The sequence below is a fragment of the Neolamprologus multifasciatus genome, chromosome 6, assembly GCF_963576455.1.
Source record: "Neolamprologus multifasciatus chromosome 6, fNeoMul1.2, whole genome shotgun sequence".
Taxonomy (NCBI): Eukaryota; Metazoa; Chordata; class Actinopteri; order Cichliformes; family Cichlidae; genus Neolamprologus; species Neolamprologus multifasciatus.
The window spans coordinates 34,180,465-34,192,892 of NC_140444.1; the positions used below are offsets into that span (position 1 = coordinate 34,180,465).

Genomic DNA, 12,428 nt, shown 5'->3' on the forward strand with positions numbered 1-12,428 from the left:
GTTGGGGTGAGAGAAGGAAGACAGGATAAAGACATGCTGTGGAAGAGAGACAGAGGTTAATAACAGATATGATTCAATGCAGAGAGGTCTGTTAACACATAGTGAGTGAGAAACTGGAAACTGGTGACTGGAAAGGAAATACTCAATGCATCATGGGAATCCCCAGGCAGCCTACGTCTATTGCAGCATAACTAAGGGAGGATTCAGGGTCACCTGATCCAGCCCTAACTATATGCTTTAGCAAAAAGGAAAGTTTTAAGCCTAATCTTAAAAAGATGAGAAGTTGGCTGAAGCAGGGTGGTGCAGGGGCTGGTCAGATATCAAGTGCTGAGAGTGGATCTTTGGTCCTCTGTGCAGCTCTGTCCACTCTCAGCTGCCCTGCAAAGCAATAACACAAGAAAGTTGCCATTATAACACAAAAACAGCATTTCCATTGTTGGTAGCTGTAGTATGTTGTTAAAATGCCCTTTTAAACCCAACATATTCACATGATAACTACAAATAAACTTAAATCTACAGTGCTGCTGGCACAGGATGATGATTCATACCAACGGATGAATTTAATCTTCAAGAAAGTTTGTAGTCAGTGAGAAGAAACAGGTCAAGTATAAAGAGACAAATGGAACATTCTGCAGCCTTTATATACCCTCGGTTTCTCCTTGGTTAAGTGCATGTGATAGAACTATACGAATGAAGTGCAAAGTTAATTTATGGTAATTTATAGTTACTCCTTCTTACTGCCAATAATCTGTGCATTTTCAGGTGAGCTCTTTGTTCCCTCTGTACAATACCACCTTCACCTTCATAGCACCTTAGAGTATTCTGACTGGCTGCATCACCACCTGGTACGGCAGCTGTAATGCTCTGGACCGCAAAGCTCTGCAGAGGGTGGTGAGATCAGCACAGCGCATCACCAGGACTGAACTGCCAGCCATGCAGGATCTCTACAGACAGTGCTGCATGAAGAAGACACAGCGGATCCTCTCTGATCCCAGCCACCCCAGGCACAGACTTTTCAAATTCCTGCTGTCCGGCAGGAAGTTCAGGAGCATTCAGACCAGCACTACCAGACATAGAGAAAGCTTTTACACACAAACCATTAGGCATTTGAACTGCTGACATTCTATACACACCATTACACATTCACTACAATTACAGGACTCTACACACTGTCACTTCAACTAATGCCACTTAAATGCTCGTTGCACAAGATCTGCACAAACTGTAAATACCAACTTGTCTGAAATTCTCTAAATATTTTATACTATTTCTCTCTCTTTTTTTCTCTTTATCATTATTATTACTGATATTTCCTGTTAATTTCTTCTTAATTTAACACTTTCTATATGCTCATGTAAAGCAGAGGAGCACGAGCCAAAGAATTTCCATCCATCCATCCATTCACTTCTGCTTATCCTTTTCAGGGTCGCGGGGGGCGCTGGAGCCTATCCCAGCTGTCATAGGGCGAGAGGCGGGGTACACCTGGACATGTCGCCAGTCCGTCGCAGGGCTAGCACACAGGGACAGACAACCATTCGCACTCACATTCATTCGCACATTCACACCTAGTGACAATTTGGATTATCCAATTAACCTATCCCCACAAGCTGCATGTCTTTGGACGGTGGGAGGAAGCCGGAGTACCCGGAGGGAACCCACGCAAACACGGGGAGAACATGCAAACTCCACACAGAAAGACCCCGGCCTGATGTTGGAATTGAACTCAGGACCTTCTTGCTGTGCAGCAACAGTGCTAACCACCGTGCCACCGTGCTGCTTTTTCCCAAAGAATTTCATTATGGGTAAATGTGGCTACACACATGATAATGTTTCCCATGCCTCCCAGTTGAAACCGATCCAGTTTAATCCATCAAGTCCCACCTTCTAGGCTACATTCACCTGCCCATGTCACTGACTACCAGCCGGCCTACTCCATAATACGAATTATGCATGCCAGCTATTGCGGGACGATCTTCCAGTATTAGTAGACTGAGACGGTTATGGCCTGGATGAATGCTCCTGCTCTGGTCCAACACTGTGGTCAAGGTAATGATCACAGAATTCCACTGGAGGAATCCTAAAAAGGTTAGTGGGTCGTAGGAAACACTTATTAAGGGAGGGCTAGTGCCATGGTCCATGGTCCTCTGGGATGGCTTACCACTTTTTCTCTTTCTCTCTCTTCCTTAAGCACCCTATCTTTACTCTGTGTGTTTGTGTGTGGGGTTTTGTTTTGTTTTGTTTTTTAGCGCATGGCCAGGACTCATGCCAGATTCCTGCCCTTGGTCTATGAGCAGTTGTCAGTAATCTTCAATCTTTGCTGGAGTGTTGAACAACTGACAGTTAGTGAAGCCCCAGCTCCTTCACTCGTGTGATTGCTCTGCCTGCTCCTTTGAGAAAACTTACCTTTGTCTTCACCAGTGCATATTCCTGTGGAGAGTAATGAGCCGGTCAGTGTTTTGCAAGAGAGATTCTGTGGAGAAACATGCCCCGCGGAATTCAGATCAATTGATCCACGAGATCTTCAACGCACACCTCCGGCAGAGCTTCAACAGCATTCCGAGGGAGACTGGGGACATTGAGTCCGAATGGACCATGTTCAGCGTCTCCATTGCCGAAGCTGCTGCATTGAGCTGCGGCCGCAAGGTGGTTGGTGCCTGCCGTGGTAGTTGTTGTATGTTCACCAGTATGATAAGGATGAAGCAGTAAACTCAGTTAACGTGGTTTTATTAACCAGCAGAGCAGCAGAGAACTTACATGCTTGGATTCAATAACGGAATGGCGCTTATACCACTCAAAACATACACACGCCTACACGGAGGTACAGCAAGCGGATTAGGACAAAATACCAAACTAACAGCAGGTTATCTACATCCCCCTTCTTTAGTACATCCCCAACCGGATATAAAGTTTAATGCATGCTAAATAATAATAATCACAGCATTAATGGTGACATACGCTGATCCTTAGGAACATTTAAATTTGCAAGCAGATGGAAGAAATAAACATGACAAAAATATCATTTTGCTGTATAAAGTTAAATATAATCACTACTGAAAATCACCTCAAACAGAATTTAACTTGAAGCGTGGACATCAGTTACTGTTGGATCAAACATCAAACCTGAAAATGTTCTGTGTTTTAACTAGTACCCAATTAATCCCTATATCTTGGATTTGGTTTGCACACACGACCAAAGCGTGTCCTGTAAACACCATCACTCTTGGAAGGTCTTGGAGAATGCAAAACATCAGAAGAGCTCTCAACATGAGTGCTGTCTTTAAACTGTTCTACATCATTGTTTTCACCCACAACCTGCAGTCCATCATAATGATGATGATCAGTGTCTTTCTGAACAGTAACAGGCTCAGACACAGGCAATATGTGTCTGCGATTTCTCCTGTAAGTGTTTCCATCTGACTGTACCAGGTAGGATCTAGGTTCTTTACAAAGTTCCTTCACCACACCTGTGCAGTCATAACCCTGTGGGGTCTGTAACCTCACTACTTGTCCTTCGTTGAGAGGTGGAAGTGGTCGGCTGGATCTGTCATAACAGACCTTCTGAGTCAGTCTCTTGTTGAGTAGTTGGGCTTTCACTCTCTCAGATTCACGGTGTTGTGGTTCAAGCAGTTTGGTTGTGATTGGGAGTGTAGTTCGAGTCTGTCTGGATAGAAGTCGTTCTGCAGAGGAACCCAGGTTCACATCACGTGGAACATTCCTGAGATTCAGCAGGTTGAGAAATACATCAGTGCCATCTCTGTGTGACTTCTCCATCAGCTGTTTAGCACTGCGCACTGCTCTCTCAGCAAGCCCATTCGATTGAGGATACTCTGGACTGCTGGTGACATGTTGAAAGTCCCACTGTGAAGCGAAGTCTTTGAAACGCTGGCTTGTAAACTAAGCGCCTTGAGGCGACATTTGTTGTGATTAGGGGCTATATAAATAAAATTGAATTGAATTGAATTGAATTAAACTGCCTTCCATTGTCTGAGATCAGAGTGTGTGGAGCACCATGAACTGAGAAGTGTCTATTCAGCTTCTTGATGGCTGTCGCTGATGTCAAATCCTTTAGCAGGTCAATCTCAAACCAGCCTGAGTATGAGTCGACTACTACTAAATAGTGCTTACAGTGCCACTCAAAGATATCTGTAGCCACAGTTGACCAAGGAAGATCTGGAACTTCATGCAGATGAAGCGGCTCTTTTTGTTGGTGAGGTTTAGTGCTGTTACACACCGAGCAGGAAGTAACTGTTTGTTCAATATCTCTTGACATGAACGGCAGAAGACGATCCCCTGTGCTCTCCGCTTGGTAGCTTCTATGCCGGGATGTCCTCTGTGCATGATGGTGATGTAGTCTCCTTGCAGTGATTTTGGGATCACGGCTTTGGAACCTTTAAGAATGATGCCATCATCCACAGTCAGCTCATCCCTGAAAGGGAAATATGGATGAACCGCCGTGGGAAGGTTGTGGAGTCGTTGTGGCCAACCATATTTGATGAACGAGCTGAGCGCTTGCAGTGTCTCATCCTCAGCTGTGTGTCCTTTAAGTTCCTCCAGGCGTGAAGAAGAGATGCAGCTCACCGTCATGACATCAAAGTTGTCCTCTTCTTCAGACTGCTGGAAAGTGGAGCTGTTGGGAGATACATTTGTTTCCCACATTTATATGTGAGGGTGATGTCGTATTTTTGGAGCCTTAACAACATCCTCTGTAATCTGGCTGGTGCAGCGTGAATAGGTTTCTTTAGTATGGTGACCAGTGGCTGATGGTCCGTTTCTACGACCACAGGCTTGCCATAAATGTAGTCATGAAACTTTGTACATGCGAAAACAACAGCCAGCAGCTCCTTTTCTATCTGAGCATCTGGTTTCAGTGTCTGTCAGAGTACGTGAAGCATATGCCACAGGCTGCCCTTCCTGTAAGCAAGCTGCACCAAGACCATACTGTGATGCATCGCACGTTAGTGTCACAGGTTTGCTGACATCATAATATGACAGAACAGGTGGATTAGACATGTGCTCTTTAAGTGCTTCGAACGCAGTCTGATGCTGTGCGTCCCACATCCACTCGCTGTCCTTGTGTGTGAGCTGTCGCAGAGGAGCTGACAGATGGCTGAAGTTTGGAATGAATTTTCCAAGATAATTGACCATCCCCAGGAACCTCTGCAGGGCTTGGACATCTGTTGGAACTGGCATCTCTTTAATTGCGGCTGTTTTGGAAGGGTCTGCTTTAAGCCCCTCGCTTGTGAAAATGTGTCCGACATAACTGACCTGATTCAGCCGGAATTTGCACTTTAATGGGTTTACTCGCAGGTTTACTTCTCTGGCACAATCAAGGACTTTTCTCAGGTTGTCGTCATGTTCTTTCATGGTTCTTCCGCCGATGAGTATATCATCAACAATGATGGCACATGGATACCCAGCAAATATCTGCTCCATGGCTCGCTGAAACACCTCGCTGGCAGCGTTAAGACCAAAGGGCATTCTGAGGAACCTGTAACGACCAAAACAAGTGCTGAAGGTGGTTAGCATGGATGATTTCTGATCCAATGACACCTGCCAAAAAGAGTTCTTAGCATCCAAAACAGAGAACACAGTAGCATTTGACATTAATGCAGCCACTTCTTCTACTGTGCGCATGGGATGGTGTGGTCTTTTCAGAGCGGTGTTTAAATCTCGAGGATTTATGCATATCCTGATTTCATCTTTGCGCTTCTTGTTGGTGGCTACCATAGAAGACACCCAGTCTGTCGGCTCTGAGACGGGAGTAATGACGCCTAATTTCTCCATCCTGACCAGCTCTGCCTTGACTCTGTCTTTCATGGCCAAAGGGATGCGATGTGCTGGGCGAACAACTGGTTTGAACATCTGGGTTCAGTGTCATGCGATAGGTGACTGGCAACCTTCCAAGCTCATCAGAAAATAAGTCGCTGTATTCTGTGATAAGCTGTTGTGAAAGGTCATCTGCAGACGTGCTCAATTGGTGGACGTCATTGCTGAATGATACAAGTCCCATTTCTCGGAACTTCCGGTGAGCGCTCCAAAATGGCGGATTAACTTTTTGTCCGCTCCTGATCATAAGTGAGGAAAACTCCACAAACTCGATACAATAACCGTATTCATACTGACGATGATATACAATGCGTGGAGGCAGATGTAAAAAGACACAGGGGGGCTCCAAAAGTTACGGAGAGGCAAAAGACACCTTACGGGACGGCGACAGCGATGGAGCTAGCATGAAGAGGAGCACGGAGCAAAGTGAGGAAAACGAGCTAACAATGGCTAAAGCAATACAAAATTTGAGTGATAACATCCGAGAGATGAGGAAAGAAATCAAAGAAGATCTGAATAACCTAAAGGCTGAGATGAATCAGAAGCTACAAGATGCCATCGTGGATATTCGTAATCACGCCACTAGGCTAACTGAAGCAGAACAACGTGTGAACGAACTTGAGACAGTGAATGTGGACCTGAGAGATGCGCTAATTCATTGTCTGGACCAGCAGAAAACTCTCCAGACCAAAGTCACGGACCTGGAAGGAAGATCGCGCCGCAACAACCTCCGTATATACGGAATTAAGGAAGATGCTGAGGGGAATGATATGATGGCATTCATTAACAACTTCGTAAAGAAAGAACTTGCCCTTCCCGAAGATGAGGAGTTGCAGATTCAGCGCGCTCACCGATCACTGGGACCAAAGCCGCAAGACATAGCGATTGCAAGGTCTATTGTGGTTAACTTCCAGAGGTATGACATAAAAGACAAAATCCTGAGAGCAGCTTGGGCAAAGAAAATTTCTTATGAGGGCAAAACTATCACTTTTACACACGACTTACCGACTGAGATTAACAACAAGCTCAAAGAATACAAGGACATTAAGAAGATCCTCAAAGAACAAAAAATTCGTTTCCAGACACCATACCCAGCTAAAATGAGAATTCATTGGGAGAGCGGACCACGCCTGTACAAGAGTGCATCAGAAGCGGCAGAGGATATGAAGAAGCGGGGTTACGCTGTGGAGATGCCACGCTGCAGGGACGTCAACTGGGAACAGGTTTTCACCCGAAGCACACACTGGGAGAAAACGGATAGCTCACACTCCGAACGTGTCCGTGGAAGGCTTCGTGGATTTCTCAGACAATAAGTATAAACTATCTTGTGTTAGGCCTCACTGGACTAAGCGGCCAAAATACCTGTTTTGGCTCTGTAAGTACTGTTTCCTAATCTCAGTTTATTATAATAGAGGAAGAGGCGTTTAGCCTTTCTATTACATTTTATTTAAGATTTATAAAGAAATACCTCTACCATATGCTGGCATTGTACGTATTGCTCCCGTAAGGTTTTTTACTTTATACCATTTTTTTTGCGTTAGACCTGTGTCGTGTAAAACAGACTATGTTGATCAGGACAGAGAGAGAGATACTTAAAATGCGCAGAGACAAGAGAAAGCTGCTAGATGCAGCGATGGAGCTCCTACATATGGTAGGATTTTTTCTCCAATATTGTAAGGATGGACACTATAGAATGACAGGCACTATAAAGCCCCAGGAGTGGAAGTCAAGGTAACATATGTTCAGTTTTTGTGGTTATTTTGTTCTTATAGTTCTAACTATGTTCAGAGCGTCGACATAAGTGGTTGGAAATACCGGTATGAGTAACTGTGACTTTAGAGCAGCTTCATGGAATGTAAATGGACTTAACAACCCTGTTAAGAGGAGTAGAGTCATGTCTAAGATAAAGCGGGAAAAAAATACAGATTGTGTTTCTCCAAGAAACTCATTTATCTCAAAACAGAGCATGAGAAGTTAAGAAGTTTGGATTCTCAAATACATTTTACAGCTCTTTTAAAACAGGTAAACAAAAGAGGAGTTGCGGTATTGATACACAACTCCCTACATTTGAACTTACCAGACAAGTAAAGGATAATGAAGGCAGATATGTGTTAATTCAAGGAAAAATAGAGGGCAAAATGGTAACTCTTCTTTCAGTCTACCTACCACCAAATTATGATTTGAAACTTCCTAAGAAAATCCTTGAATTGATCTCCTCGGAGTCTCAGGGTGTGTTAATATGCGCAGGGGACTTTAATACAATCATGCATAAGGAGGATACCTCTAATAATAAGAGGATCGTGACTTCACAGAGTAATTGCTAAGAAAGGGACTGGATGACTTGGGCTTATGGATATTTGGCGAGAAATGCATCCAAAGCATAGAGATTTTACTTACTTTTCACCTCCCCATGCCGTATATTCAAGAATAGATCTTTTCTTTGTCTTTAGAAATGATAGACATAGGGTAAAAAGTTGTGACATAGGCACTAGGAATATGTCAGACCATTCACCAATTTATCTAACAATTAACCTAGAGACTAGACCAAAAAAAACTATATGGAGGCTAAATACAGGTCTACTTAACAATAAGGCTATTATAAAAGAGATAAAAACCGAAATAAAACATTTTCTAGAAATAAATGATAATGGCCAGGTAAATCCTAACATTTTATGGGACACCTTAAAGGCAGTTGTTAGGGGCAAATTTATATCACTAAGTGCAGCTCTGAAGAAAGCTAAAGAGAATCAGCTAAATGGACTTGAAAATACACTAAAAGATTTAGAAAACAGACACAAGAAGACTCAATCTGACCAGACCTTGAAACAAATTCAGAAAATTAAAAAACAAATTCTCGATATATATCAGGAAGAAGAAGAGAAAAAATACAAATTTATGAGACAATCATATTATGAAACGGAGCCAAGGGCAACAAAATTACTTGCTAGAAAACTTTGTAAAAAGCAAATGACGCATTCTATATGCTCAGTCCTTGATCCCCAAACTGGGAAATTACAAAGTGACCTGGAAGGAATTGACTTGGCATTCCAAACCTATTACAAAATGTTATACGCACAACCTGCACAAGCCAATACAGAAGATATAAAAATGTTTCTTAATTCATTAGATTTGCCATCAATTGGCAAGTGTCAAAATGAATGTCTAACCAAACAGATTCAGAAAGAAGAATTGGAAATGGCCTTAAAGAAACTAAAAAATAACAAAACACCAGGTACAGACGGCCTGCCGGCTGAGTGGTGTAAGGCATTTGAGGTGGAGGTGCTTCCAGTTTTGCTAAGGTCATTGAACTGGACATTAGAGAATATGTCCACCCCCCCATCATGGTCTGAGGCAATCATAACAATTATACCTAAAGACGGTAAGAACAAAACGCTGTGCAGCTCATATAGGCCGATATCAGTCCTAAACCAAGATTATAAGCTTTACGCCTCAATTATATCTAATAGGCTAAACTCGTTCATTCCAGATTTGATTGATGAAGATCAAACTGGATTTGTTGGGGGCCGGCAAACCCAAGACAACATAAGATGCTCTCTTCACATAATCAATAATGTAAGAGAAAATAATCATAAAGCGGTACTAATTAGTCTGGATGCCGAAAAGGCCTTTGATTGCGTCAGCTGGACGTATTTGTTCTTGGTCCTAGAAAGATTTGGTTTTGCTGAAAACTCTATTAACAGTATTAAGACATTATATTCGATGCCTACCGCAAGAATCAAGATAAATGGACGAGTCACGGACTGTATAAAGTTGGAAAGATCTACTCGTCAAGGTTGTCCCTTGTCTCCGACTCTTTTCGCTCTTTACATTGAACCTTTAGCACAGGCAATAAGAGAAAATAATAGTATTCATGGGGTTGTAGTTAATTCAAGAGAACACAAAATAGCATTATATGCTGATGATGTCCTTTTGTACTTGTCAAATCCAGACCAGTCCATCCGGACCCTTTTAGATTTGCTGGGAAGGTTTGGGATGTATTCTGGTTACAAACTCAACATAGGAAAAACACAACTTTTAAGTTTTAACTATAGCCCGTCGAGTGAGGTTAAAAAAATTTTTTCTGTTGATTGGTCTCTGAAAGCAATTAGATATTTAGGAGTATGGCTGACTAAATCATTAGATGACTTGTATAAAAAAAACTTTGAGCCCGTGAGCCAAAAGATTAAAGAGGACCTCACCCAATGGTCAACACTTGTTTTTGATTTTAGCGCGAGGATGGAGGTCATTAAAATGTCAGTCCTACCCAGACTACTGTATCTGTTTATGTCTCTACCTATCAAAATCCCCAAATCTCAGTTCCATGACTGGGACAAACAAATATCTCGATTTATTTGGAGGGGGCGGAAACCTAGAATTAAATATAGCACATTATTAATCCACAAAGAGAAAGGCAGCTTCTCCCTCCCAAGTCTCAGAGATTACTACCTTGCTGCTCAACTCAAAATAATTATACAATGGTGTGATGACACTTATGGGGCCCGATGGAAAGACATTGAGAATATGTGTGGGGTCATTCCAATACAAGCCTTGATAGGAGATCAGAAGCTGGCAACAGCCTACCAGAAAGAACTGAACCCTTTCGCATCTTTTACATTGCTTATCTGGTTTGAGTTAGTGAAAGAACTAAATCTAAGGAACCACATTCAAGTACTTAAGTGGGTGGCTTATGACTCTGAGTTTAAACCAAACCAATTGGATTTACAATTTAAGAACTGGTCACATAAAGGCATTAATGTATACTGTAAAATACTGGATAAGAATGGCCTGCAAAGTTTTCAAACATTACAAGAAAAATATGGGCTAGGAAAAAGTGATTTTTTCAGATACCTACAATTACGGCAGTATTTGTCCTCAAAAGTGACTAAAGAAATTAATACACAACCCAATGAAATAATTAATCTGATTTCACAAACATACTATAAGGGATGCAAGTCAGTTATCTCTAAACTCTACCAGGGCATATTGAAAAGTAGGGAAACTTCAACAGATTATATAAAGGGAAGATGGGAGAGAGAGTTGTCCTCAGTTATAACTTCTGAGCAATGGGACAATATGTGTGAGACCTGCCATTATCAACCTCATCCTCTGCATACTGGCGAGAATTTAGTTGGAAAAACCTGGTACGATTTTTCATAACACCAAAACAACAAACACGAGGAAATTCTTCATGCTGGAGGAGCTGTGGGGAAACTGTTGCAAACCATACCCACATATTCTGGTCGTGTCGAAAACTTTCTAAATTTTGGGAAGATGTTATATCAAAGATAGAACAGACTATAGGCTTTAAATCAAAACAACGGCCTGTCATAACATTTTATTTAGGAGACCTACCCGAAGAATTAACAAGCAATGACAAATATCTCCTGAAGATTCTTACTGCTGCTGCAAAAAAAGCAATTACTCGTAAGTGGCTCTGTACTGACCCCCCTGTTCTGGACGACTGGTTGAGCGTTGTTGAGGAGATTCATAAAATGGAAAAACTTACCTTTTTGTTAAGGCTGCAAGCTAATATTTATACCACAAGATGGGACAAGTGGTTGAACTATATCCGAAATTAGAGTGTTGTTTTGTTTTGTTTTTTGTTTTGTTTTTTTTTAATTTAATTTATTTTTTCTTTCTCCTGTTTGTGCCTACTCACATCTATATAAACTTCTGCATGCCTCTCCTAAGCTGCTCTTACATCTGTAGATGTGCTGTCAATTCATGAATATAAAGTCATGTTCTCACTGCCAGAATTGCTTTGTGGGAAAAAGCTGTGCTTTCCAGTCGACTGCTTGTTTTGTTATTGTTGTTTTTGGTTGTTTGTTGTTTTCCTTTTCTGTTGTAAAAATATGTAAAACCTTTATTAAAAACAAGTCCCATTTCTCTGCATGCACATAGTCCAAGTATTGGCTGAACATCTTCATTAATAACAAAGAATGATAGCACATGTGACTGTCCATGCAGAAAACACTGCAGCTTAATTACACCTGAGGTTTGAATCTTGCTGCCTCCAAATGCTACTAGGTTAATGGACTTGGGGTGTGCTTTCATTTGTTTATCTGCTCTTATAATGTCAACAGTTTTCTTGGGAAGCACATTACATTTAGCACCTGTGTCCACTTTCATCTCAACAGGAATCCCATTAATCTGCACAGTGACAAAAACTTCCTCTTTGTGTTCCACATGCACATCAGTCGCATGGATTGCATATTGCAGGTTTACTCCATCAACGTAGAATGTGTCATCTCCGCTGTCATCAGCTTGGTCTGGTTCGACATGATGAACTGACTTTCTGTGCCTTGCTACGTTTTGGGTAGGCTGAATAGCTCTGCACCGTTTCTTGAAATGATTCCACTTTTTGCATGCATGACACTGCTGCCCAAAAGCTGGACATTTACTCTTTTTTGCAGCATGAGCACCCCCACAGTTAGTACAGTTAGTGACATGCTGAGTTTCAGACCTGTCTCCTTGTATTTTCATTTTGTCTCCTCTGTGCTTTCTTGTAAATTTGGGCTGGAGCACATCAACATTTGATGCAGATTGTTGAGGAAAGGCAAGTGTTTTATTATGCTCTTCAGTTATTTCATGAATCTGGCAGA

At 42.0% G+C, this 12,428-nt stretch overlaps 1 long non-coding RNA gene across 1 annotated transcript in view; it reads right to left on the reverse strand.

Annotated features, from left to right (window-relative positions):
- Nucleotides 1–302: 302 nt before the first annotated feature.
- Nucleotides 303–12,428, reverse strand: part of LOC146517460 (uncharacterized) — a 41,862-nt gene continuing 29,736 nt past the window's right edge. Inside the window, exon 4 of the long non-coding RNA XR_014874467.1 lies at nucleotides 303–378. This is a non-coding gene — a long non-coding RNA (uncharacterized LOC146517460). The remainder of the gene's footprint in view (nucleotides 379–12,428) is intronic.